General features: G+C 40.0%; 1 non-coding gene across 1 annotated transcript; it reads right to left on the reverse strand.

Moving 5' to 3' along the window:
* Nucleotides 1-15,778: 15,778 nt before the first annotated feature.
* On the reverse strand, nt 15,779-16,703 carry LOC141572604 (18S ribosomal RNA). Its single transcript, XR_012497924.1, has one exon. It is a non-coding gene; the product is annotated as an 18S ribosomal RNA (ribosomal RNA).
* Nucleotides 16,704-27,013: the final 10,310 nt, after the last annotated feature.

Here is a 27,013-nt window from a genome sequence, read left to right on the forward strand (position 1 = left end):
ATCCTCATAACAATAATTTGAGGCATATATCCTCATTGTGTCATAAGCCCCATTTTAGTGATAAGAGAACTGAGACAAAGCAAATTGACTTATTCATAAGTGTGTGGTAGGCATTTGAACTTGAATTCTGGCTGCAGAGACTTGTAACCATGATGCTATTAATGCCTCTCAACCAACACCACAAACTGTGTTGTCCTGTTAACCACTGATGGCATGTGTTGAGTTCTTAAAATCTTGTAACTACTTTGAAGCATCTAAAAACCAATAGATTACTTTTTCAAATTCTGAATTCTGGCCTTTATTGAAAAATCAGAAGATTGTGCTGGCAATATTAAGCAGGAACATACCATGGCAACCAATAGCTTGATCTGAGTAGAAAATGCCCCCTTTAGATGGGTCATTCTCTTGTTTGTCATAGTTTCTCTCACCCACCAATTGCTTCTCGACACTGACGAGGACAGTTTACACTGTTTCTTTTATTATAATAAAGGAAAGAACCCACAGCTCTAAGAGAGACAATGTAATATGGTGATTAAGCACATTGATTCTGGAGAAAAACTACTTGATTTAAACGCCAGATCCAATATTTATTAGTTGTATGATCATGAACGGTTAACCTCTCCATGCATCACTTTCTTCATCTGTAAAATAGAGACAATAAGAGCTACTCAAAAATTTTGTATAATATTTATTAAATGAGTTAACACATGTAAAGTGTTTAAAATAGCATCTGGCACCTCATAAGTACCATGAGTCATTTTCCCATCAGAAATGGAAAAATGGAAGATGGACCAACAGCACCCCTGATACATGAGAATGCTTATCACTTTTGATAACTGAAGAATCTTCCTATGTGATGATCACCAGGCAAACAAGCTTGTGACTTGGCATAGGTAGATTGGGTCCCGCCCACTGCTTGATCCCAGCTCAATTTCTAAAAGTAGGGAGCAGTGGGAAAATCTCCTCCATCAGTCTCCAAGAGTTCCCCGTAGAAGAAGCATTACTGCAATCCTCTTTTCTACATTTGTGAAACCTGAAGCTCAGATTGCCGTGTGACTCCACCAAATGTAACACAGACCTGCGATGACAGAGCCAGAGCTCCGCAGCCAGCCACTCACGCCAAAAGCCATGGTTCCTTGCAACAAGCCTCCTGATCTCAAGTCCTATGACCTCCTTGGTATGTATTATGAAATGAATTTACGGCACTTAGAATCATGTTTGAGGCATTCTGTATAACTGAAACTTTAGCTCGCTTGTAGGTGGAAGAGCCGGTTTTTCTTTTTTTTATATATCAGTAATTACAGACAAATTTATTTGTTTGGGGAAATAAACTTTGCTCTGCAAATGTTTTACCTTTTTTCAACTTGATCCAGAAGTGTGAAAGGTCTCTGGTTATGCCAGTTTCCCGGTGAGGGTGCTGCAGGCAGTGATGTTATGGAAGGTCAGGGCCCCTCCTTCTCACTTCCGGAATCCACACAAAATGGATAAAATAACACGTCTCTTTCTGTTCCTGATTAGCATATCTTTACTTGTCCTTTTAAATCATCTTAGTTAAAACATTATCATGCTTGTGTTTTCTTAATATACTGAGAAATTAATCATTCAAAGAAAATGTCAGGATGTCTAAGGCACCCTTACAGCATATATATTTTCCAAGAAAAGTATTGGATGAATAAACTCACAGAGTAAATAGCAAAGTATTAATTTCCTGGCTTGATATTTAAGACTCTCCACAATCCAGCACCAACATGTAGCACCGTAATCCTCACATACACCCCAGAGCACCGGGCGCAAGGGTTTTGCTGACCTTGTCACCATTATTGCGACTTCAGACTACATCTCAGACATTATTGACTCTAGGAAATATTTCTGGACATTTCCTTCCCTGTCTCACAGGGTTCATCATTTCCTTCTTTGCTGTAGCTTTTACCAATGACCCTTAAAATGTGTACTCATAATTACATCTCCCCCACCAGGCCATGAAGTCCCTGAGGGTAGAGACTGTCTTAGGTTTCTGCTTAGAATCACTTTTCTTTAATAATTTTAGTTTTTATTTTATGATCTATACTTATCACACAAACATTCTTTAATAGAAACATAGATATCATGAGAGGTCTCTGGTCTTGCTTTCCGCACAAGAACACAGGATATGGTGAGGCCAAAAAGAGACACCAAGGGAGCCATGGATGGGGGGTTCATATCACTATAGTCTCACTGGCGGCTGGATTGGAGACACAGGAAGCAGGTTCCACACGATGAGCAATCTGCCGTCCGCTTCTCTGCCAACCAACCAACCCCCTAGCATAGCCACGACAGTTGTATTAGTGGCTAATGGGTAACCGGTAACAGCTGATGGCCACCCAGCCACAGTGGATGGCCATCTGATCACAGCTGATAGCTTTCTAATAACCGAGCCAGCACCTTTCCATATGAGGCCGAGAGACTGGAAACTATTCTTTGGTACTCTGTCCCCACAATAGATCTCTTCAAATCCTCTCCTATTGATTAATCAACTGTTTGTTTTCCATTGGCTTTTCTAGTTTCACTCCAAGTGTTTACAGAATTCAGAATTTCACAATGTTCTGGCACAGCACAGATGCCACTTTAATCACTGATATATATTGAATTTGAACTAGGGGCCAGGTGTTCTCTGAAGCACGTTATATTCAGTATCTCATCGGTAATGAAGTAATCACTAAGTGTATCATTTCCATGTCAAAGCTGAGAAAACTGGAGCCCAGGTAGGTTATATGATGTGCCAAGGCGAGTGGTGGGGCACACATTCAAACTACAAGCTATGTTTTCTCACCCACTGCTCTACACAGTCTCTCAAAGCAGTCTTTGTAATTTGCCCCTTTTATACTTGACGTAGCATCATCACCACTTGCCATATAATTTAAGGAGTTTTTATGTATACCACAACTATGTAAATCGTTTCAAAATCCAAAAGACTGTTACAAAAAGAAAAGAAAGAAAGAAAACAGTCACAAGGAATGTCTTAATCATTTCCTTCTTTCCAGAACCTAACACAAAGCTTTTACTTGAGTTGTTCAAATCTGTCAATCTGATTTGATCAACTTCCTTAGATCTGTAGGAAAGTGTTGGAAACTTGTCTCTGAGGAAGTTTCTTCCCAGGCAGACAAATGCTTCTTAAAAGAGCAAGAAGCCTGGTTAGCACAGTCTGGATTTCTCCTTTGTGCAACCACTGCTGGGCATGACACATAATGAGTATTTAATGCATGTTCTTCCTCTAATTCCCTCATCTGTCTGGCTGAATCAGTCTTGGCAAAGCCCCAGAAGTTTTGGACTGATCAAATCAAAACGTTTGTACTGTAAGCAAATACTTTGTACCACTCTTAGAAATTCTTTGAAATCACATATATTTGTGACCTTGGAGAAGTCTTATAAAACATCGTCCCACTGTTTCTTGCCACATCTTCCCTCTTCCTTCACTTAAGGTCACAAGGAAACATGCTGAGGGCTCCTGGTTTGCTGATAGTATATTCAGTCATGAGTGTGTTGCTAAAAATCCAGCTTTATCAAGTTACAAGTAACAAGTAATTACCATGCAGCATATAACCTGGAGTGCCATTATGCAAATTTGCATCTGGCTCAGCTGCACAGTTTAGACAAATATTTATCATCGTCCTAAAGCTTGCCTTGCAGAGCGAAAACAGGCCTAGTGGTAAACAGGCCTAATGGTAGCACACATTTGCTATTTTTTAAACCAGAAATGTACTTGGCTGTGTTTATCTAGGACACTAAAACTTCTGGAGGAAGTATCCTTTTATTATTGTGTCATGGAAGAAGAAAGTTTTCGGGAAACTTTGATTAACCTTAAAAGACAATTCCGAGACAACAAGAGAGGTATCTTCAAATATGTGAAGGGCCTTCATGTAAAAGAGAAACAAAACTGACTTCTCTTGTTCAGAAAGGCCACTTTGGAATATGTGGGTCAGAATCAGAATGACAAAGAGACAGCTCTCAACTCAAACTAAGGATCTAAGGTGGAACTATTTTTTCAAACACCAAAGGGGCTATTCTTGGAAAGTTGGACTTTTCTTGTTTGTGTACAAAATGTTTATATTGTACTTTAATTTGTGGATTTTTGTTTTTTTACCAAATGTATCAAACATCTAGTCGAATATGTTGCCTTCACAATTGTCACCTTGGACAATTCCAGAGAGCCTGCTCTGACCGGGAGAGTTTTAGAGCACCCCTTGGAGAAGAGCCTTTACATCCTGTGGACCGTTTTCTCCCGATATGCCTCTGCAATATCAAATCCTCAATATTTGATTTCTGAATTCAGCAAACGCTATCCAGACCCACCTCTCACATATGAAAAAAGTGATTAGTGGAGCTGGGTGACACTTTTGAGGAATCAGAATGTCAAAAGGAAAAGGAAGGTGGCTCTATACATTTTGAGCTAGAGCTATTTAGGAGATTTCTAAAAGCAATTCTTGCTGAGGGGCCCTCCAAGGCCTCTTTACCCCTGTTAACTCGGGAAATAGAGAGTCAACTATTCATCGAAGCAGGAAAACTTTTCAGTATGTTTTTATCTCATGACTCAAACTCAAAACAGAACAAAAGAATACAGTGTCACATGCCAGAAATGCTCTGTGAGCTTCCAGGAATACAGAGGTGAAATGCGACAACTGGACCTAGGTTCAAACCATAGCCCTGCTACTACCAGTTGGGATGCAAGGATTCATGACATGACCTCTCTGAGTGTCTGTTTCCTCACCTGGAAAACTCAAATGCTGACATATGCTCTTTCTTCCTTCATCCATTCTGTTTTGCCTAAGTTTGAAATTAGTTTGCATAAATACTTCTTAATTAACCCTACCAATTTCCAGCCCCCTTATAATGCTCTTTAAAGGGCCTTGTCAAATTATGTGACAGCATTTTTACACACTACATGAAGTTTATATAACAAAGCCGTTTTTACAACAAGTTTTACCATCTACTATGCACTGAGTTTCTCAGTACTATCACAATGTATAAGCTAATAAAAATTTGTAAAGAAACTTTTTAAAGGTTTGGGACAAGATTGTTTTGTTTGTTGTGAACACAAGACCAGGAGTGTGGACAGTGGAGTAGACTGCCTGGGTAAAAGCATTCTTACTTGATCTCTAATATTGGGCAAGTTGCTTCACCTCTCTGTACCTCCATTTTCTGATCTTTAAATTGGGTATAAAATAGGACCTACCTTATTGGGATAATATGAAGACTGGGTGAGTAAAAATATTTTACTTATGAGTAAAAAGCACTTAGACTAGTGCTTGGCATATAGTGAGAGCTTAATGACTGGTAGCTATGATTACTGTTAGTAGTCCATTTTAGCAGAGATATAGGATTTAAAATTATGGAAGAAAAAGATAGAGCAATAGAAAGAATGAATGTAGATATTATTTCACAGAAAATATATCCCATTTTGGTATTCAAAATGCTTGTTAAATTCTTCTTCCCAGAGAACTGACTCTGGATGAACACATAATGCAATATATAGATGATGTATTACCTAATTGTACACTTGAAACCTATGTAGTTTTGTTGACCATTGTCACCCCAATAAATTTTTTTTTTTTTTAAAGTTTTCTTTCCTTGATTAACTGTAGAATGCAATGCAGCGACTGACTGACAAGCATGCTATAGGGCGTTATACATGCTACAGGCATCGGGCTGCCAGCTGATGACAACTCTCAGACTTCATAGCCAAGTCCCACACGGAACGCCTTTAAGATCATTCTTCATTAGATATAGTAAATATTTTTCCCAAATTATACTTTTACATCTGATGCATGGAAATTAAATGTATGGTTTAGCAATACAAAAAGTTATTGATTAGTGGGTACAACAAAGAAAAATGTTACACATGTGTGAGATGGGAGCAAATAAGTAGATAATGAGGACTACATCCTGAGTTTAAGCTCCAGTTCTACTAGAAATTAGCTGTGCAACTTTGAACTAGTCACTTGTCTTCTGGGTCTCAGTTTCCCCAGCTGTTGAAAGAAAAAAGTGAGTCAGTTTTTTACCAAACTGTGATCATCCATAAGAACCTTATAATTATTGCCGTATCCATGTACATAGTCATCCTATACACTAATAGCCTTGAAATCATGGTTTTCTTGCACTATTTAACTTTTTTATAATGCATAGTAAAATAAGTATTTACTAAAATTTTAAAAATAATTTCTCCTGCAATCTAGAATCATACCTTGTATAATCTAGAATGGACTCTTAGGGAAACATCACACGAAATGATCACTAAAGTTCCATACAATTCACTGACTCAGTGATGCTATATCTGGAAACAAAGAAAGAGAAAGAATAGCATGGAGACAAATAATCTTCAGTTTTGCAATTTTTGCATGATTTTGTTATTTTCAGTTAGAGGGGCCAGAACCAAGAAAATTCTCTTAATAGGAAAGACCCCATCTAATCTCAAAGTCATGCTTTGGCCAGCATATAATCGATACCATTAGATACAGCAAGAAAATTGAAAACCCAAACCACAAGACTGTGGAGAAAACTGAGTCACACCCATCGGTACAAATGGAAGGTAAGATAGCATGACTCAATTTCAACCTGGAAAGGAGTCAAAGAATATGTGATAGAAAAGGGCAGGAATTTCCACAGTAAGAAATGAGGAAGATGTGATGTGAGGACAAGGGGAAAGCAAAATGTTTGCTTTTTTGCATTCTCCCACTTACTTTTTCTAAATTGTTTTCTTTGTCACATAAAATTTACTGTCTCAAGTGAATCAGAACATCCTAGTAGGTTGTTAATGACCTTCATAAATCAGGTAAATTAGTTATTTTTTCTTACCATTTTTCTTCTTCAATGATTTTATGACCAATTTATGCTGCCTCTCACTCAAGAAAGTAGGGGCCCTGCATTTTCCATGTAAGAAAAGGCTAATGGAAACCAAGGGGCTCACCTCACTGGGTAGATTTTTCTATCTTCCCTAAGCCTTAAGGCTCTGTCTCTGTCTGGGTTGAGAACTATTTACTGGACAGTGGGAACCAGAAGAAGAATGGAGTCTTCCCTCTGAGGGTTCAGTCTGAGCTGGTCTTCTTGTCGAAATGCAAAGCTCAGCACTCTGGGATGGATAAGAAGCAGGTGAGAAGGAAGGCCTCTTTGCTGTCCTGTCTGCTGATTTACTGAAGGGGGCTGAAGCTCTTTGCTCCTGTGTCTCTGAGCATTGTTATAGAGGCTCCCTAAGTTCCCCATGAGTTATCTTGTCAGAGCTTTTGGAATACGTAATTTACTTATGGCAAAGAAAACATGCAGAAAAATGTCAACCTCTATCCCAGTGTCATAGAACATCCAGGGAAAAGCTAAAGCCATAGCGGGACCCTGGGACAGATTTCATAGTTTCACTCTCTCTACTCAGTTTCCTTTTCTTCCATTGTGTGGTAATGAACTATTCTCCCCCTCTAGAGAACTGCTCTTATTCTTGAGTGTAAAATTTGCTCACGCTAACTTATAAATTAGTCATTTGAAAGACACTGAAGATTTGTTTGTGTATTTTTCTGATGGTTTTCTTTTCTAAAATTAGTTACCCTCAATCATCTGAGAGTACACATAAAGGGATAATAGGCAGATCGTAGAGTTTCAAGGGGTTCCCAGCATTTACCATATGTGGAGGTTCCAACATTTTTGTGAGAGGGAGATTTTCTTTTCCCAAAGCCATGTGAGTGCACATTCCAAAGCGCACATACATGGTGTTGGGCCTGTACATCTCAGAGAGGCCATGATAATAACTCCCATCTCTCTCTGCCTCTCCTTCCCCAAGAAACATTCATGACCCCCCAGGGAGGAGTATTAATCTACTAATTTGGACCCTTGTCATTTTTCCCTCATGATGACATTTAGATGGAGGGCAATTGATACCTTTATTTTATTAATGGGGACAATGAGTCACAGAGCAAGGAGAGAATTCTTTCCAAAGCTCAACTCTCACCCAGAAGTTGCTTCTTGCTCTTAGTAAACCTCATGGCTCCTTCTGTCCTAATATCTTCCCTACCACTGTATCATGTAACTATTATTAGGGTTTAAATGACACCTCAAATTCCACATAACTCAAGAAAACAAAAAGCTTCAACTAGGGAGAGAGTAACATGATAAAGATAACTCAAGATTATCACCGTTTTCCAAGCAGGGCTGCTGTTCCAAAATTTTCCGTATGCTATTCATGCTGTCACTTCTCTCTCCTTCCTCTTTGCTTGTCAAGCTCCTACTCATCCTTCATGACCCAACCTAAGTGTTACTTCTCTCAGTCAAGCTCCTATTGGCCTCCTCCTGGCTTCCACTGCCTTTTGTTGGTAAAGCTACTGTAGCACTTATGACAGTGAATTACAATTGCCCACTCATATATGTGAGAACCCCATAAGGCTAAGAATATTCCAATTTTGTCATTATTAGAAGTACACAGCAGACCCAAGACGTTGCTGAGAAAACATAATTCCACACTTATGAGAATTTCAACTCATAGCAATCTAGCAGGAATAGGAAGCAGGTTGTACAAACATCCCCAATTTAAAACCAAAGTAGACATCACTTGGGACTTGTAAAGCGAATCGTTGTCAATCACTGCCCTCCTTCTCAAATGAGATGATAATAAATACATCCACAGCCCAGCAGTTCTGGGGAAGTGTACTGTAGCATGTATAATTGATATTAATCAGGTAAAAGGGTGTAGTGTGCAGGGATTTTACACCTGAAAATGATTTTGGAGGTCACTTACACCTCTTTTACAGGAAGAGCTCTCTACTGCTTTGATAACTAAACACAAACAACAGGTACTATGTTCTACCTATGAATGCTAATGAATCACATCATTATGCTATTTTCAAATCTCTGCACAGAGTGATTTGTTGAGCCTATTTTCTCCTAGCTTGTGGTTTGGCTGGCATGAGCTTACAACCTGAGGAAGGAGCAGGCTACCTTTATGAAAGTATTGCCGTGTGTGAAATCCCTAAGTAGGTCTATAGCACACATTAAAAGAGATAAAGGTTTTATGTGCCTTTAGAGAAGCAATGCAATGTAACTTGAGGTAACAGGCCTAAGTTATGAATGGGCCTGGTCAATGCAACCCCTGATGGATGACTGCCCCTGCAAGACTTTTAAGAAACACCATGGAGACATGAGCACCAACGTGAAAGATGTAGCTTCCCCCTCAGGCGACTGGCATTAGGTCCCACTGTGCTAATGTGGAGGTCAGAACACTCTGATTCGAACCACCGTGGGGAGGACGGTTTTCCAGCAGTCATCCCTCATACGTAGGTAATTACCTTTCCTCTCCCTTCATCGTCCTGTTGCTTCTGCGCAAGCTTGGGGTAGAGGCAGGTCCCTCGCCTCCCACGGTGATGTACTGTGTTGTCCACTCTCCTTTCTTTCTATGCTGCCGAAGGGCAGCCTCCCTGTTCCAGATGAAAGATCTTTCTATAATCATGATAATCAGTGAAGCAATATGGTCATTAGCCAGCACATAATCCTAGACAAATACACTTGATGACACACAAAGTCACAAAAATTGTGGGCTCTTTTACTTCACAATATAAGAAGCTATTCTGCTATGTTTCTTTGAAAGGTGTTCAAGATCATTTTCAAACAGCATTGCAGATAGTTTTCAAAAACAAGTAGGCTGTCAACAGCCTTCTGAAGACAACTGTGTATGTAGCATGGCACAGTGGAAAACATTTAGAGTCAGCCAGCCCAGCTCAGCCCCTTATTAAACCTGTTACTTTTGATCATGTGGTTAATGACTCAGGCCCTGGTTTTCTATTCTGTAATACAGAGCCACTAATACCTATTTTCTAAGGCTACCGTGAAGGTAATTGTGGGTACAGAGTCCCAGAGTGCAGTTTCCAGGCTCTCAGCCTCACAAGGAAAGGTGCTGGCTCAGGTAGTAAATGGCCATCAACTGTGATTGGATGGCCATCAGCTGTGGCTAGTTGGCTGTCAGCTGTAACCACTGAGCCATTGGCCACTAATATAACTGCTGTGGCTACACTAGCAGAAAATGGGGGCTAGCAAGAAGATGGTGGCTGAGCTAGCCAGCGTGGATTGCAGTTAGCATGGTGGATTATAGTTAGCAAGTGGAGTGGGTCGGTTGGCAGAAAAACAGACAGCAGGTCGCACGTCGTGTGAATCCAGCCTCCAGTGAGACTATAGTGGTGTGACTCCCCTACCTATGGCTCCGTGGGTGTTCCTTTTTGGCCTCACCATATCCTGCGTTCTTGTGTGGGGAGCGGGAGCAGAGACCCTGCCTGATACCCCGCCTGACAGTTAGTTATAGTATGACTATTATCTTTTTCTTTCCCAAAATTTACACCTAGATCTAATCTAACAAACTATATCCTCTTTGACATCAGTCACAGCTAAGTGTGTTTGTAGAAACAGTTCTGGGAATTGTTCTCAACTTAGCTTTTTGTTAAAACTTTAAAATAATACCAAGTTTTATACAGCTTGGAATTTGCAATATTAAGGTACTGTTCTACTTTCCTCTCAACTCAGGTGGTAAAAAAAATAAACCCATAGACTATAAGGAAGAAGGGAGGAAAACAATCCCCTCTGTCTGCCCAGTAGAAGACATTAGAAAGTTCTGCTGGTACCGTCAAGCAGAGAGACACACAAAAAGAGTTGGAAGAAAATCTATGCTGTAAAGCTCTTGGGCTTCTCTTATATTATGATGTAAGAAATATAATAGAGAGATTTTATCATGAAAAATTCGTAGTGCATTCACCATGTGCCAGGTGTCATTCTAGGCACTGGAAGTAAAGTGGTTAATAGAATCAAGTCCCTACACTTCCAGATCTTACTTTCTAGTCAAGGGAAGAGGTCTGTGAAGATACGTGCTACAAAGAGAAGTAAGGCAGTAAAATGGGGCAAGGACTTTTAGTTGTTGGCAAGAGGGGGGTGCCATTCTAAGGTGACCACTAAAATGGTCATGAAAAGCTTTGCTAAAAGATGATATTTGAACAGAGACCTAAAGGAAATGAGGAACAGCCATGTGGATATCTGGGGAAGAGGGTGTCAGGCATAGGAAATAGCAAATGCCTTTGGAAAATTTTGAATACAATAATAACATAATAAGACATACATTTTAAGAAACATCCCTCTGGATGCTATATTGAGGGTAGATTTTATATTCAGATTAGAAACAAGGAGACAAGTTATGAAGCTAATCCAGGAGAGGGGATGGTGTAGTGGCCCAAGGTGGTAGTGGGAAAAGTGTTAAGAGGTACACAGGGTCTGGATGTATTTTGAAGGGATAGCCAAAAGGATTTCCCAATGAATTGGATGTGAGGTGTGAGAAAGTCATGGATGATGGTAACATATTAAGCTGAGTATCTGAGAGAGTGAAGGTGTCATTTACTGAGTTGAGGAAGACTGAGAAAGGAGTAGGTTTGGGGGGGAAGATAGAGAGTTCCATTTTAGACATGTGATTTTAAAAGTCCCATTGTTGAGAAGAGTCAGCAGTTAATGAACATAGGTAAAATGGCTGAGTAGACATTAGGCTGTAACTCTAAGCACAGGGGTTTGAGTCCCCTTTTTACCAAGTCCTGTAGTGTAATTGCAAATTCAAAGAAGCAGGTTCAATCCTGCTGGGGCTTCTCCCGCCTTTTTATCCTTTTTTCCCCACGCGGTGGGAGAAGAAGATTGAAGCCAGTTGATTAGGGTATTTAGCTGTTAACTAAAATTTCGTGGGTTGGAAGCCCACCAATCTAGAAGGGCTTAGCTTAATTAAAGTGATTGATTTGCATTCAGTTGATGTAAGATAGAGTCTTGCAGTCCTTATAGGCAGGAATTAAATGTACGTTCATTTGCTTAGAGCTTTGAAGGCTCTTGGTCTGTATTAACCTAAATTCCTAGTTCAGTGTTGATAGCATTGGGGCTAGGGGGAGTGTTAGGGTGGATAGGATGATTATTGGGGATAGATAGGTTGTTCATTTTGTGTTTTCGAATTGTCATTTAATCTTTATGTTGTTGGTGGATGGGAACATTGTTAGGGATGTGGTGTATGTTAGTCGTATATAAAAGTATAGGTTGAGTAGGGCGGTGATGGCTATTAAGGTTGGGAGGATGATACTGTCATTTTTTGTCAGTTCTTGAATGATTATTCATTTGGGCAGAAACCCTGTTAGTGGAGGGAGGCCTCCTAGCGATAGTATAATTGCTAGGATGGATGCTGTTAATATGAGTATTTTGTTTCACAAGTGTGACAGGGATAGTGTGGTGGTTGATGAGTTGGTCATGAATAGCATGAAGGTTGTGGTTGTTATTAGGATGTATAGGATTAGGTTGAGGAGTGCCATGGTGGGGTTGTAGGTTATGATAGCTGTTATTCAGCCTATGTGGGCGATTGAGGAATATGCTAGAATTTTTCGTAGTTGAGTCTGGTTTAGTCCTCCTCAGCCTCCGACTAGGATAGATAGGATAGACATGGTGAGTAAGATGTCCAGGTTGATTGAATGTGAGATTTGATAGAGTTTTTGTCATGTGAGGAGGACGAGGCCTGATGATAAAGGGATACCCTGTGTTACTTCGGGGACTCAGAAGTGGAATGGTGATAGGCCTAGTTTTATGGTGAGGGCTAGGGTTATGATGGCTGAGGCTGTTGGGCTCAGGATGTTTGTGACAGTTCATTGGCCGGAGTGGAGGAGGTTGATGATGATGGCTAGCATGAGTAGCGTGGATGCAGTTGCCTGTGTGAGGAAATATTTGGTGGAGGCCTCTGTGGATCGGGGTTGGAGCGTTTTATTATCATGGGGATAATAGCTAGCATATTTATTTCGAAACCAATTCAGACAAGCAGTCAGTGTGAGCTTGTTATTACGATAAGGGTTCCTAGGATGATGGTGGATGAGATTGTGGCAAAAATAATGGGGTTTATTAGTACGGGAAGGATGTGAACCAACATTTTCGGGGTATGGGCCCGATAGCTTACTTAGCTGACCTTACTTTAGAATATGGTGTAATTTGGTAGCACGGAGATTTTTGAAGTCTTAGGAGCAGGTTCAATTCCTGTGATTCTAGAAATAAGAGGGCTTGAACCTCTATAATTTACTCTATCAAAGTAACTCTTTTGTCAGACATATTTCTTATGTTTGTGGTGGGACACCGGCTGTGATTACAGGTATTGCTACGTGTCATATGCATAGGGCTAGGGTTAGGGGTAGGAAGTTTTTTCATAGGAGGTGTATGAGTTGGTCGTATCGGAAGCGTGGGTATGATGCTCGGACCCATAGGAAGGAGATGGTGAGGAGTAGGGATTTGAGTACGAAGTTGGCGGTATATAGTTCTGGCATGAATGGGTTGTGGAATGCCCCTAGGAATAGAGTGGTTGTAAAAATGTTTATTATAATGATATTGGCGTATTCTGCTAGGAAAAAGAGGGCGAATGGGCCTCCGGCGTATTCTACGTTAAATCCGGATACGAGTTCAGATTCTCCTTCGGTTAAGTCGAATGGAGCTCGGTTGGTTTCTGCTAGGGTAGAGATAAATCATATCATGGCTAGTGGCCATGATGGGAAAATTAGTCAGGTGTGTTCTTGTGTGGTGATTAGGGTGGATAATGAAAAGGACCCACTTAACAGCAAGACAGATAGTAGAATGATCGCTAGGGTTACTTCATATGAGATGGTTTGTGCCACTGCTCGTAGGGCTCCAATTAGAGCATATTTAGAGTTTGAGGCTCAGCCTGATCATAAGATGGAGTATACAGCTAGACTTGATATAGCTAGTATAAATAGGACTCCTAGGTTGAGGTTGATTAGTGGGTGTGGTATGGGTAGGGGGGTTCATATTGTTAGGGCTAGGGTAAGGGCTAAGACTGGTGCGATAATAAATATAGAGATTGATGATGTTAGGGGGCGTAGAGGTTCTTTGGTGAATAGTTTGACGGCATCGGCGATTGGTTGGAGGAGTCCGTAGGGGCCTACGACGTTCGGTCCCTTGCGGAGTTGTATGTAGCCTAATACTTTTCGTTCGATGAGGGTTAGGAATGCCACGGCTAAGAGGATGGGGACAATTAATAGTAGAAGGTTAATTATGAACATGTTGTTAGAGAGAGGAGTTGAACCTCTGGCTGTAAAAGTTTAAGTTTTATGCAATTACCGGGCTCTGCCACTCTAACGGGCCCTGTTTCTCGGGCAGGGTTATTTGTGGTTACTAGATTAAGATTAAATCATCTATTAGCTTGAAGGCGCTTTAGTAGAGTGGGCCTTGCTTCTCTTGTCCTTTCGTACTGGGAGAAGCCTAGAACAGATAGAAACCGACCTGGATTACTCCGGTCTGAACTCAGATCACGTAGGACTTTAATCGTTGAACAAACGAACCGTTAATAGCTGTTGCACCATTGGGATGTCCTGATCCAACATCGAGGTCGTAAACCCTAATTGTCGATATGAACTCTTAAATAGGATTGCGCTGTTATCCCTAGGGTAACTTGTTCCGTTGATCAAATTTTGGATCAATAAGTGATGTAATGTTTCGACTGGTTAGTCTAGACTTTAATCACTCGGAGGTTTTTTTATGCTCCGAGGTCACCCCAACCTAAATTGCTGGTCCATATAAAGGGGGGTTGAGCCCTTGTTGGGTGATAGTATATTTTTATTGGACCAGTTAATTAAAGCTCCATAGGGTCTTCTCGTCTTGTTTAAGCATTCCCGCCTCTTCACGGGAAGGTCAATTTCACTGATTGGAAGTAAGAGACAGTAAAACCCTCGTGTGGCCATTCATACAAGTCCCTATTTAGGGAACAAGTGATTATGCTACCTTTGCACGGTCAGGATACCGCGGCCGTTGAACAGATGTCACTGGGCAGGCAGTGCCTCTAATACTTATAATGCTAGAGGTGATGTTTTTGGTAAACAGGCGGGGTTTGTGTTTGCCGAGTTCCTTTTACTTCTTTTAATCTTTCCTTATTGCACTCCTGTGTTGGGCTAACAACTTGCTTTGGGGTCCGGCCTTGGCTTTGGGCTATGCGTGTGTTTGTTGTTAACTATCAGTGGGGTATCCGTTCTGATATAAACTTGTGCTAGGAGAATTAGTTCTCGTTACTCATATTAACAGTATTACTTCTATTTAGTAATAGAATAGTCCAGTTGTGTACATTAGGAGTTGGCTTGTTATTTTAGGAATTAAGGTTGTTGGTTTGTTGAGCTTTAACGCTTTCTTAATTGATGGCTGCTTTTAGGCCAACTATGGTGTTGGTTGTAGCTTACTCTCTAATAAAGGTTGTACCCTTTGTCTAGTGGGCTGTACCCCTCTAGACTAGTTCTTAAACTTACATAGGAATTATTGGGTTTATTCAGGTAGAGTTTAAGTTTGAACTAATATTCTGCTCTGGACAACCAGCTATCACCAGGCTCGGTAGGCTTTTCACCTCTAACTACAAATCTTCCCACTATTTTGCCACATAGACGGGTTTGCTCTGTGAAGCTGTTTGTAGGTAGCTCGTCTGGTTTCGGGGTAATTAACTTAAGGTCTCTTTGCTAATTTGTTCTAGTTAAATCATTATGCAAAAGGTAAAAGGGGTAATCTTTGCTATTTTATACTTTTAGTTATCTTTCATCATTCCCTTACGGTACTTTCTCTATAGCGCCAAGTGAGTTTTCTATCTCCTATACTTTCACGAAGGTAAATGTTTTGATTTAATTGGTTGTATTAATTAAGCTGAGTTATGGTTGGGCTAGTACTTGTTCAAAGTGTTCATTGTATGTGAAGTCTCCTGGGTGTAAGCCAGGTGCTTTGGCTTAAGCTACACTTTGATATATCCAAGCGCACTTTCCCATACGCTTACCTTGTTACAACTTATCTCCTCTCATATTACAGGTACGTGGTAATAGGTTTGGCTTCATGGCCTAATTCAATCAAGCTCTTTGTTCTTGATTTACTACTAAATCCACCTTCCGCTCTTTATTTCATTGGAGCTTCCGTATGAAGTTTTAAGTGTTCTTTAAGAAGAAAATGTAGCCCATCTCTTCCCAGCTCATAGGCTACACCTTGACCTAACGTTTTTATGTCTTATGTTTGTGCTTACTGTAGTTCCTTTTAGGGTTTGCTGAGGATGGCGGTATATAAGCTGAATTGGCAAGAGCTGGTGAGGTCTATCGGGGTTTATCGATTATAGGACAGGCTCCTCTAGAGGGGTATAAAGCACCGCCAAGTCCTTTGAGTTTTAAGCTGTTGCTAGTAGTACTCTGGCGAATAATGTTGTTGTGTTGATTGTTTAGGTTTAGGGCTAAGCATAGTGGGGTATCTAATCCCAGTTTGGGTCTTAGCTATCGTGTGTTCAGAATTCGTAAAGTCACTTTCGTAGTTTATTTTTATTTTAGCTAGGGCTTTTTACGGCTTAGCTAGAATTTAACTTTATTTTTTTGCACTCTTAAACACGCTTTACGCCGTATTTCTGTTGATTTGGGTTAATCGTGTGACCGCGGTGGCTGGCACGAAATTTACCAACCCTGAGGAGTAGGTATAACTTAGTCGAACTTTCGTTCATGGCTTAATTTTTATCACTGCTGTTTCCCGTGGGGGCATGGTTAAGCAAGGCGTCATGAGCTACTTTGTAGTGTGCTTGATGCCCGCTCCTTTTAATCAGGTATGATTTAGAGGGCATTCTCACTGGGGCGCGGATACTTGCATGTGTAGTTTTACCTAGAACCAACAGAAAGGCCAGGACCAAGCCTATGTGTTTATGGAGTACTAATACTCATCTAGGCATTTTCAGTGCCTTGCTTTGATTGGTTAAGCTACATTAACAGGGTGGATTTGGTTTGAGGTGGGCATTGAACTTCATAGTTATATTTAGATTGATTGGGATGGGTTTCGGATCTAGGGGGATGGATGTCTAAGGAAAATTGAATCATTAAAGTAGTAGGTTTTTATCAAATGGCGGGGGGAAGTTAAGTTAAATCGCTGAGGTCTATGAGTTTGTTGATGTCTGTTTGACTATCAATGAAGGTTTGGTCTCAGTTATGTCAGTTGTGCACTTGTTCTTGTTTTTGGGGTTTGGCAAGATGTTGATAGTTGCATGTGATGCTAGGATTTAACGGGGGGAGGGAAGTTTGGTGAGCACGTCTACTTAGTGGGAATGGGTGCGCGTTGCGTATGCGTTGCGTATGCGTTGTGTATGCATTGCCTGTAAATCATTATGTCCTGTAACCATTGACTGAATTACACCCCGGTAGGGTTCACTCCGGTAGCCACATCTTGGTGTGTATGTTGAGAGCTTTTCTTCCATGCTCGGTTGATTTTTATGTCCCGTACCATTCATTCCCTTTACCCTTTGATTTTGATGTGCTTCCAAGCATGGTTCAATTTGAGCTCAGCTACAAGTTGCTTGACTGTGTTAAGGCCTCTGATGGCCATAGCTGAGTCCAAGCATACCCCCCAAAATTAAAGATATCAAAGGCATGACACCACAGTTATGTGTCGGTATGGGCTGATTAGTCACTAACCCATCGAGATGTCTTATTTAAGAGGAAAGAATAGGCGATTTTAGGTGAGATGGCCCTGAAGAAAGCACCAGATGTCATTTACACCCCAAGTCTAGAAACCCGCACAGTTTATGGGCCCGGAGTGAGAAGAGGGATCCTTCTCGCAAGGGTTGCTGGTTTCACGTGAGTTGGTAGTCGAGAAATAACCCATTGGAGGTGATACGCATGCTGTCTGGAAATGATTTGACTTAATGGGGTATGTACGATGAACCATTATATGTACTATGTAAGATCAAGCATTCACTTTGGTCAAGGATATTCATGTTAGTAATGATGTTATATACGACTTCAATTAATGTATTATGTAATATCATGATCTTACTGTACTTCTTCATATTCATGGGGTAAATAATTAATGTACGATTATACATAGTATGTACTGTATGATTTATGTACTAATTAATTGTATGCACGAATAACATAGGGGGTAGATGTGTATGTGTCGATACTGGGGAGGCACAGGGGGTTGGTTTAACTCCATTCATAAATGGTTCAAGGAATAGTTTAAGTAGAATTTCAGCTTTGGGTGCTGATGGTGGAACTTGGAGTTTCTTCCTTGAGTCTGTGGGGGAGTGTTGTTCCCCTTTTCTGGTTTACAAGACCAGGGTAATGTGATATACTACATAGACTCTTCATTTTAATAGACGATTTTCTGCGATGCTTGCGAGTGGTATTAGGACTAGGATGATTAGGAAGTATAGGATGGAGGCTAGTTGTCCGATGATGATGAATGGGTGTTCAACAGGTTGGCCTCCGATTCAGGTTAGTGTTAGGAGGTCTGCTACCAGGAGTCAGAATAGGCATTGGCTTAGGGGTCGGAATGTCATGCTACGTTGTTTTGATGTGTGGAGTAGGGGGATGACGGCTAGGATGAGGATAGATAGGACTAGGACTACTACTCCGCCAAGTTTATTTGGGATTGAGCGTAGGATTGCATAGGCAAATAGGAAATGTCACTGGTTTAATGTGGGGCGGGGTGTTTAGTGGGTTGGCTGGGGTGTAGTTATCTGGGTCACCTAGTAGGTCGGGGGTGAATAAGACTGGGGATAGTAATGTGTGAGTATTAGTACGAGGCCTAGGATGTCTTTAATGGTCTAGTAGGGGTGGAAGGGAATCATGTCTATATCTGATGGAATTCCAGTTGGGTTGTTTGACCCTGTTTCGTGGAGGAAGAGTAGATGAACTATAACTATGGCTGAGATGATGAAGGGCAGTAGGAAATGTAAGGTAAAAAATTGAGTAAGTGTGGCTTTGTCAACTGAGAATCCTCCTCAGACCCACTCCACTAGGGTTGTTCCGAGATATGGGATAGCTGAGAGGAGGTTTGTGATGACCGTTTCCCAAGAGGAGATGTTGAGCAGGCAATTGGTTATTCAAGTCAAGAGTCTAAGGGAAAGGTCTTGAATGTAGACAGATTTAGAAGCCATTAGTTTATAGGTGATATTTAAAACCATGGTGCTAAATGAGATCACCTAGGGAGTGAATAGAGAATGGCAAGAGAAGAAATTTGAGGACTCAAACTTTGCTAAGCAGTCAAAGCAGAATAAAACAGAAGTATGATGTAATCAGAATTTCCCTAAATCCTATGTAATATAGAATGGGATCCAGAATTTTTGCATGCTCTGAGGCAGACGAGGAGAGTAGCAGACAATGCTGACCGGTGAACTTGGAAGGAAAGGTGGCTGTACGAAGAACAAGTGGTCCCCAGGTGAGAGCTACAGCAAGATACTAGGGAACTACTCAGCCCACGCCAGGACCAGGTAGGGGACAGAATCCTTAGGTTTTGACTCTGTCAGGATCTGACTTAACCAAGAAAGAACATCTCCCGAGTTCATGAACTACAGACTTAACCATCAGATGCCAGCAGGACATCACTGGCCAGAGGAAACATGGCAATACCTGGGCCTAGAGAAACCAAGAAGCTACAGGACCTAGGCACTTAGCACTGGGACTGCTTCTCTTCCCTGCCCCCATGTACTCACATAAGCCCCTTCCTTCATATTCCCAGATCCACATGGAAAAAAAGCAGGAATGGGAGAAACATAAATACAGACTTATCTAAAAGAGACTGAATTATGTATCAGATGCTATTTAAGTTAGCAACTGAGTTTAATGAATTTGACTAAATTTGGTATCCACTCCCATCTTCTACCCAATAAAGAAGGGCTTCTTAAAATGATTAGATGAATTATGAAAACTACAGAAGCTGTACTTTCTTTGCATATTCAAATGTGGTATGTAAATTTACAATCAAAGAAATTTATAAAAGCATCTTGTCAACTGTGAAGCATTTAGTCTGAGAGACGTCGGAATGTAGGGGTAAGTAGAGAAGCCCCAGAATTAGCAAGAGTTTGGAACCCAGAACACATATTCAGGAGTTACTATAAGTTAGTGCTTAGGTAAAACTACTACTAGATGAATTAGACTTCAGTGCCTGAGAATATAACAGAACTAAAGAGGAAATAGTAAATATCTCAGCGAATTTACACAGTCACATCAAATATTACAAGTTATGTGATATGCTTCGGGCTTTTTCTTTTTTTTAAAGAAACAACCTGTCTTATCTTTCATGTTTTCTTAATCAAGTTCAAACCAGTCAAAATTTCATAGACCAAATTAGAAAATCCAGGGTCTATTCTCTTTTGAGAATTATCCAACAACCATGGTAACTTAGTTGAAAGATGTGATACACTCTGACCTGTCTCCCAGCCTGCTGACACAGCACAGAAGACCTAGATGTTGGAACACCTAAGCAGACACCTCAAGTGTGTGGCAGAGGTGACTGGATCCCATGCCCAAGGTAAGCATTCCACAGATGGGTGGGTGGATGCGCTTCTCCTCAGTCAGACACTTAATGTTCAAGTCTAACCAATAGCGTGCAATCAGCAACATACAGCCATAGTTTTTCTAAAGTGAGACTGATGCGCTGTAATGGTTGACATACTGTGTAGCCTAGGTCTCTCCCTTCCAGACCAAAAGCACTCATTTCTCCGGCCACACAGAGGGTTGCCTGCTGCTGTCTCACAGCTGAGTCCCTGCCCAGGAAGACAGTTGCCTCTTTCTTAGTGCATGCACTTTCCCCTGAAGTAATTCACACTCAAGAACTGACCAGCGGGAGGTATACAAAAACCCAGTCCCCTAGTCTAAATTTGGCAGAACTCTGAGAAGCATCTCAGCTTCTAAGCTCCTCTCCGCGAGCGGCATCACTGTTCAACTTCTCCTTCTAGCCAGTCCTGTTGGCCCTGTTCTTTTACATGCTCCTGAGAGCTCTCCCCAGTAACCCACCTGAGCACAAATCTCCATCTCAGAGTCTGTTTCCTGAAAAACCAACCCTGACAGGTGGTTGGTGACCTTTTGACTTTAAAAGTCTTACCCAACTTTTCCTCCCCAGCCTCATCTTCCATTACGTACATTGTGTGTTGTGTTGGACTCCATCTTTGGCAATAAAACATTTTCCATTCTGTGCTTATTCTTTGGTCTTTTAATCTTTATTAGGAGGCTGTTCTACCTCCAAATGCTTCGGGAAGATAGAATAAAGAGTCTAAGCATTCTACTGTTCTAGCTGCTTTTATTCGGCCACTTTCACCTGTTGTCCCTGCTCAAACTGAATAATTGACCCTTCAGTAACTCCATCTGTTCCATTGCAAGTCTGAGGCTTTTGATGGTTCTCCACACTTTAGCTTTTAATTTATTCTTACATATATTCAGATCCAGCTTGCTTACAAAGGGAGCTACTGTGCCAAAATGGCTGGACCTAAAGTACAGTTACCAACCACCAAAACTACGCCTCTTCTGAACACAATCACAGCTAAGATGCTAAGACTAAGATGGATCCACCTGATATGGAAAGTTTCCTCTTAGGGGCTTTTTCTTTTTATCTTTCAACCTCACCAGGAGCTTGTAAATAGAACAGAAAGTTTCTTATAACATTAATTTCAAACATTTCAGAAGTAAAGGATTTGAGTCTTATATGAATTTCTCCCAGATGTCAAGGACCAAATCGATTGCTTATTCCCTACCCAAGAATATGACAGAGTATTAGGGAGAGGGGAGTCTATTTATCACATCTGCATAACAAAGAGGTCCATGCCCAGGGGAAACCTCTAGAAACAGTACCTGGAAGACCACGAAGCTGGCAACTTTTGAATGGAAGCTTCTTTACTTAAAAGCAATTAAGTCCATGACTACATATGTATATCTATTAATTATAGTTGACACGGGAGGGGGAGTACAGCATAAGGAAGATAGTCAAGGATATTGTAACAGTTCTATAAGATGTCAGAGGGGTAGTAGTTTGGGGCAGGAGGGTTATCACCATGTGAGGGGTGTAAATGTCCAACTATTGTGTTGCTTTGTACACCTGAAACTTATTTAAAAAACAAAGAAAGGGGGGATAAAAACAATTAAGTCCACCAAATCAAGTTGACCATTACATTACTACTAACTACTGAATTCTGACTAATAACCAAAACTTTACATGGCAGACAATAAATCCCTTAATCCACTGCTTCTGCTTAATTTCAACTGTTTGTTTTAAGTCATGCTCTAAGTTTTCTACGGTAGAAAATGTAGGCTGAACTTTTTTCCTCAGGTGAAAAATTAAAGATTTACAGAATACAAACACAGTTTAACTTTGAATAATAGACACTAATGGCATGAACCCATAATCTCTTCTACTAACAATTACCTTGTTTGTTTGACTTGTAAACAACAGTTCATGAATGTGTTTATTTTTGTTCCCTTTAGTGGATATTAACCAATCCTTAGACTTTGCCTGAGTTTTCCATTTTAGCTCACTACATAAAAACATAGAGAACAATAAATAAATAAGGAGTGAGGGAAGAAAGTTATGGTGGTAATTTTTGTTGCAGTTTCCTTCTTGAGGCAAGAGACTAAATTCCATATCCTACCCTAACCCCATGTTTGAATTTTTCTTGCTTTCTCCATCTTGGTAAATGGCACCGTTTATTCCAAGCAAGAGATCCAGCTATTACTCTAGCCATCTCACCCATACATTGACTCTTCCACCAACTCCTGTAATATGCCACATTCTACTGAGCTCTTAGTTCTTTCCCTCCTCCCAACTTCTATTTCTTTCCTCGGGCTCTCTCTCTCTCTCTCTTCCTCAGTCTCTTACATTCTTAGTTGTTTCCAAACTGGCCTCCTGTCTGCTAAGATAATCCACCTCTAATCTGTCCTCTACATTACCAATACATTGATCTTTCTAAAATGCAAATTTGACCAAATCCGTTCTTCCCTTCCCTCTGTATAATCTTCCAATGGCTCCACATTGACCAGGAAAAAAATCCTTATCCTTAGTTGTCCTCACCTAGTACTTGCACACTGCTCTCATCAATTGAAAGTGTACATGTCATGTTCTAACTCCTTATAGGCCTCGGAATGCTTTGTCCTCTCTCTTCACTCTGTGTTGAAGACAGTCCTCAACCTCTGATTTAATATTTCAGTGCCATCTACTTTATAATCTCCTTTATGATATGCTGCAGTCTCTAACCCTTTGGTGCAAATACTTCCCTTCTGTGTGTTACCAGCGTATCCTATTATAGTTTCTTGGTTACATTAGTTACATCACACAGCTATTCGCTAGTTTTACTTCTGTCTTTATCTTTAGGTTCTGGCATCCTTAAGAGTAGGGACAAAGTTTTGAATTTTGATCCCCAGTGCTTAGAACCTAGTATTTAACAATTTCTCAGTAAAAATGTGTAGAATGAATGAATTAATGAATTAATGCAACAAGGGCACAATAAGAAGTCTAGGTTTATGTCACTCATTGCCATCTGATATATTGCCATTTCACTCAGCAGAGAACTTGGTACAAAAGTGAAAAAATGTTGCTATAAAAATTTTTACCATGAAAGTATACATATGTACATTCTTGTGCACGCATACACACACAAGCCTACAAACAGACTCTCAACTGGGAAAAATAAATAAACTATAACATAAACAGGAGCACATTAGTTAGAAACTTAATTTATCTGTTAGTTACAAGTACTCCAGTGGCATAAACAAGTAAAGGTCTTGTTCTCCTATAGAAATGAAGTTTGAAGGCAGACTGTCCAAGGTTAATAGTCTAGGACTAGTACATTAGCAGCTCCACAAAATCATCAGGGACCTTAACTTTTCCTATTTTCTGCTCCACCATGTGTGGCTTCCAGCCTCCACTTTTCACAGGATGAATAGCAACTAGAGCTTCACCCATTACGTCTATATTCTAGGCAGCAGGAAGAAGAGACTTTGCCTCCTACTTTTGAAGCCATCTTTTCAAATGTCCCACACAACATTTCAACTTACATCTCATTACCCAAACCATCACAACATAACCATATTTAGCTACAAGGAAAGATAGAAAATAAAGTTTGTCATTCGCACACATTATCTTGGATGTCTATTTTGTAACAATTTTTGTAGGAAATCTTCATTAATATGCTTCATTGTTTTTCTTGTATTACCCATTTAGTGTTCACAACAATCTTATGAGATTTCTATGATTATTCCCATTTTTATGGATGAACTTAGCATCAGATACAAAAGGTGAAGTAGTTTCCCCGAGGTCACACAGATGTTAAGTGTTACAAATGTGGACATAGGTATGTACCCAGGATTTCTAAATACCTAAGGCATTTAAGAAATGTTAGTTCATTGGCTTAGGGATGCTTATTTCTTACTTAAAGATTGTGTTTATTTATTGAATGAATATTTACTGAACATTTACTATTCTCCAGATAATATGTTAGGTTCAGGGGAATATAACAGTCAACAAGAGAGATAAACTCCCTGCCCACCTAGAGGTTGTATTTCAAGAGCAGAGAACAAAGACTAAACACATAAAGAGATTACAGATTATGAACAGTACTATAAATAATTTAAATGACTTGATATAAAGTGCATCAGTCAGGATAGGCTAGGAGGTTATGCTACAGAACAAACAAACCCCTCTACTTGTACAATGTGGATTAGCAGGGGCTCTCTGCTCACTGTGGTCAGCCAGAGACAGGCTGAGAGAAACACCATCTCCAAACTCCACAATCACCATGGCAAGAGAAGAATGTCGCAGGTTTCACAATGGTAATTAAAACTTCCTCTCAGAAGCAATGTATCAACACATGCTACTTCTACTCACATTTCGAGTTAGTCACATGTTGAGAGGACCCTATTTCATACATATGGGACAAAGCAGGAGAATGACTTGGCCTCATGAAGAAGCAGAAGTGCATCCTCTGTTCTGCAGCTGGAGAGTCGGCAGCTTCACCTTCCTGGACACTTCACTGAGGGTACTCTTCATCCCCAAAGTGGATCCACTGATTAGGGTTTTGTTTGGGATATTTTTCTGTAAACACAGAAATATCAGTCATGCCTGGAATGCCACCTGGTCTACACGCTTCCTTTTACCATGAGGATTTTCAGTTATACCCTATGAATTTGTCCAATAATATCTCTAATCTTCACACTAATGGTCACTTTCTCCCCCTACACCTGCCCATGAGAATCTGGAAGAAGCAATTCATCACTCTGTCAACTGCTTTTACTATAAGATAGCACAGAGAATTTCTGTAGCCACAGTGACTATAGTGTTTCCTAAAGCTAGAATGTCAAGAAAGTTTCGCTTCATTGTGTGTAACCTTAGTTAGACTCATTACTCCATGCTGAAGAATATTTTATAATCACCATTCAAAGTTTTCACTGGCAGAATGTGCCTATGTCCCGACTAATTTCTTTGGATTCAGTAAGGGAACTGATCATCTCATCTCTTGTGGAGCATAATTGGTCTGTATCAGCAACTTTACTGAATGGTTTCACTACGTGGTGGATTATTGTAATTTTTTGGAAAATTATGATAAAATTGTAGAACCATCAATCTTCTCTTGGCACCTTTCTGCTCTTTGATTCTCTAACGATTTCCATTATTTCTTCCCTTGTGATATACCTCTCTAATTTTTCTTTATTGCTCTGTGGTTACTGGTGCATTGCTGTTTTTGTAAAGAAATTTTGAATCCTGGTATGTACCCTACAGGTTTTGTTCTGATTTATATTCATTTTTATGAAATGTTACTAAAGCAGAATTAATTTAAAATTGGCCAATTCTAAGGCCTACTTTCTAAAACTGGAATTGAGCCAAGTATTTCATTTAAACAACAGAAAAAAAAGAACAATAACTTTTATGTTTCATTAACAAAATGCTGATGCATTAATTTTGTCCTAAAAAGAACTATTTTATCATTCAGTATTTGCAGTATGACTCACTTAAGCTGACATTCTTGGCTCAGTGATATATATGGTTCAGTCTGATTTAAATATATATACTAGATACTGCTACTTTGTATCTAGCAGTACCAGAGACTGCTCTTTGCCCATCCAATAGCAGTTCTCCCTTTTTCTTAATAACAAAATGCTGTTACACTGTGGTAGGCAATGTGCCTGTCTAGGAACTACATTTCCCAGCTTCCTATGCTGTTAAAGTAGCCATATAACCCACTTTGGGCCAATGGGAAGTAAGTGGTAGTCACTGGACAAGGCTTCCGGGAAAGCTATTTAAAGAATAGGCTGACTTAGATGGCCTACTCATTTGCCCTTGATCTTTCCTCTTCTTCATTTATGGATTGCAAATATGATTATGAAACAATTGTTTTCTGTTCATGCAGTTATATCAGATACTAAGTTTTGGGTTTTTTTTTTAAGCAAAGAGGTAATAATGTGTGTTAAATTTCCAAGATTTTTCTAGTGTTTTACTTTTTATAAAGTTTTAGTCTAATTTTATGATGAAATATCCTGTTGAAACCTTCTATGTAGAATTTTTAACTTCTCTTTCCTATACTAACTTTATTTCCTTGGGGTTTTTGTCTTTTAATTAACCCATTGTTGCCTCTATGTTCATACTGAGCATAGTTGTCTCTTCCAGTGGCAATAATACTAGTACTCCACTCTGTCCTCAAAAAAGTATTCCTCTCTTATACATTCCTCATATATTATGGCAACTGCCACTGTAAGGGCTATTCTGAAAGCCTATAGTACAAGGACTGATCTCAAGCTACCGCTGAGGAGCTCCTTGCATGAATCAATCTTTTGTGGGAGAGGCCAGTTACTCAGCAACTTCTTGGGACATCTAGGCATCTCCATTTTTTCCTAAGTAGAAGTACAATTAGGAGCTAGACTTTTTTTAACTGTATAATTTAAAAGAATCAAGGTGGTAAGTAATTTCCAGAATAAATGGAATAGTCTACCTTCGGAAGCAGAAATTCTTGTGCCATTTCAAAAAATTTTTATAGCTTCAAAAATATTGTGATTCAGTCTATTTTGCATATGATATCATACAAGTTTGTGATCCATTCTTTAATGAAGTGTTTTTGGGGGTTTCCATGAAACTAGTATTTGGAAAAAGCTCACACATTCAATATGTCAATGTTACATTAATGATCTAAAGGGTATATTACCAAGCGTTAGTACTAGTATTCTTAATAGTCCCTATTAAATCAAAGATAACAAAC

Source organism: Rhinolophus sinicus, linkage group LG06, assembly GCF_036562045.2.
Source record: "Rhinolophus sinicus isolate RSC01 linkage group LG06, ASM3656204v1, whole genome shotgun sequence".
NCBI classification, from domain to species: Eukaryota; Metazoa; Chordata; class Mammalia; order Chiroptera; family Rhinolophidae; genus Rhinolophus; species Rhinolophus sinicus.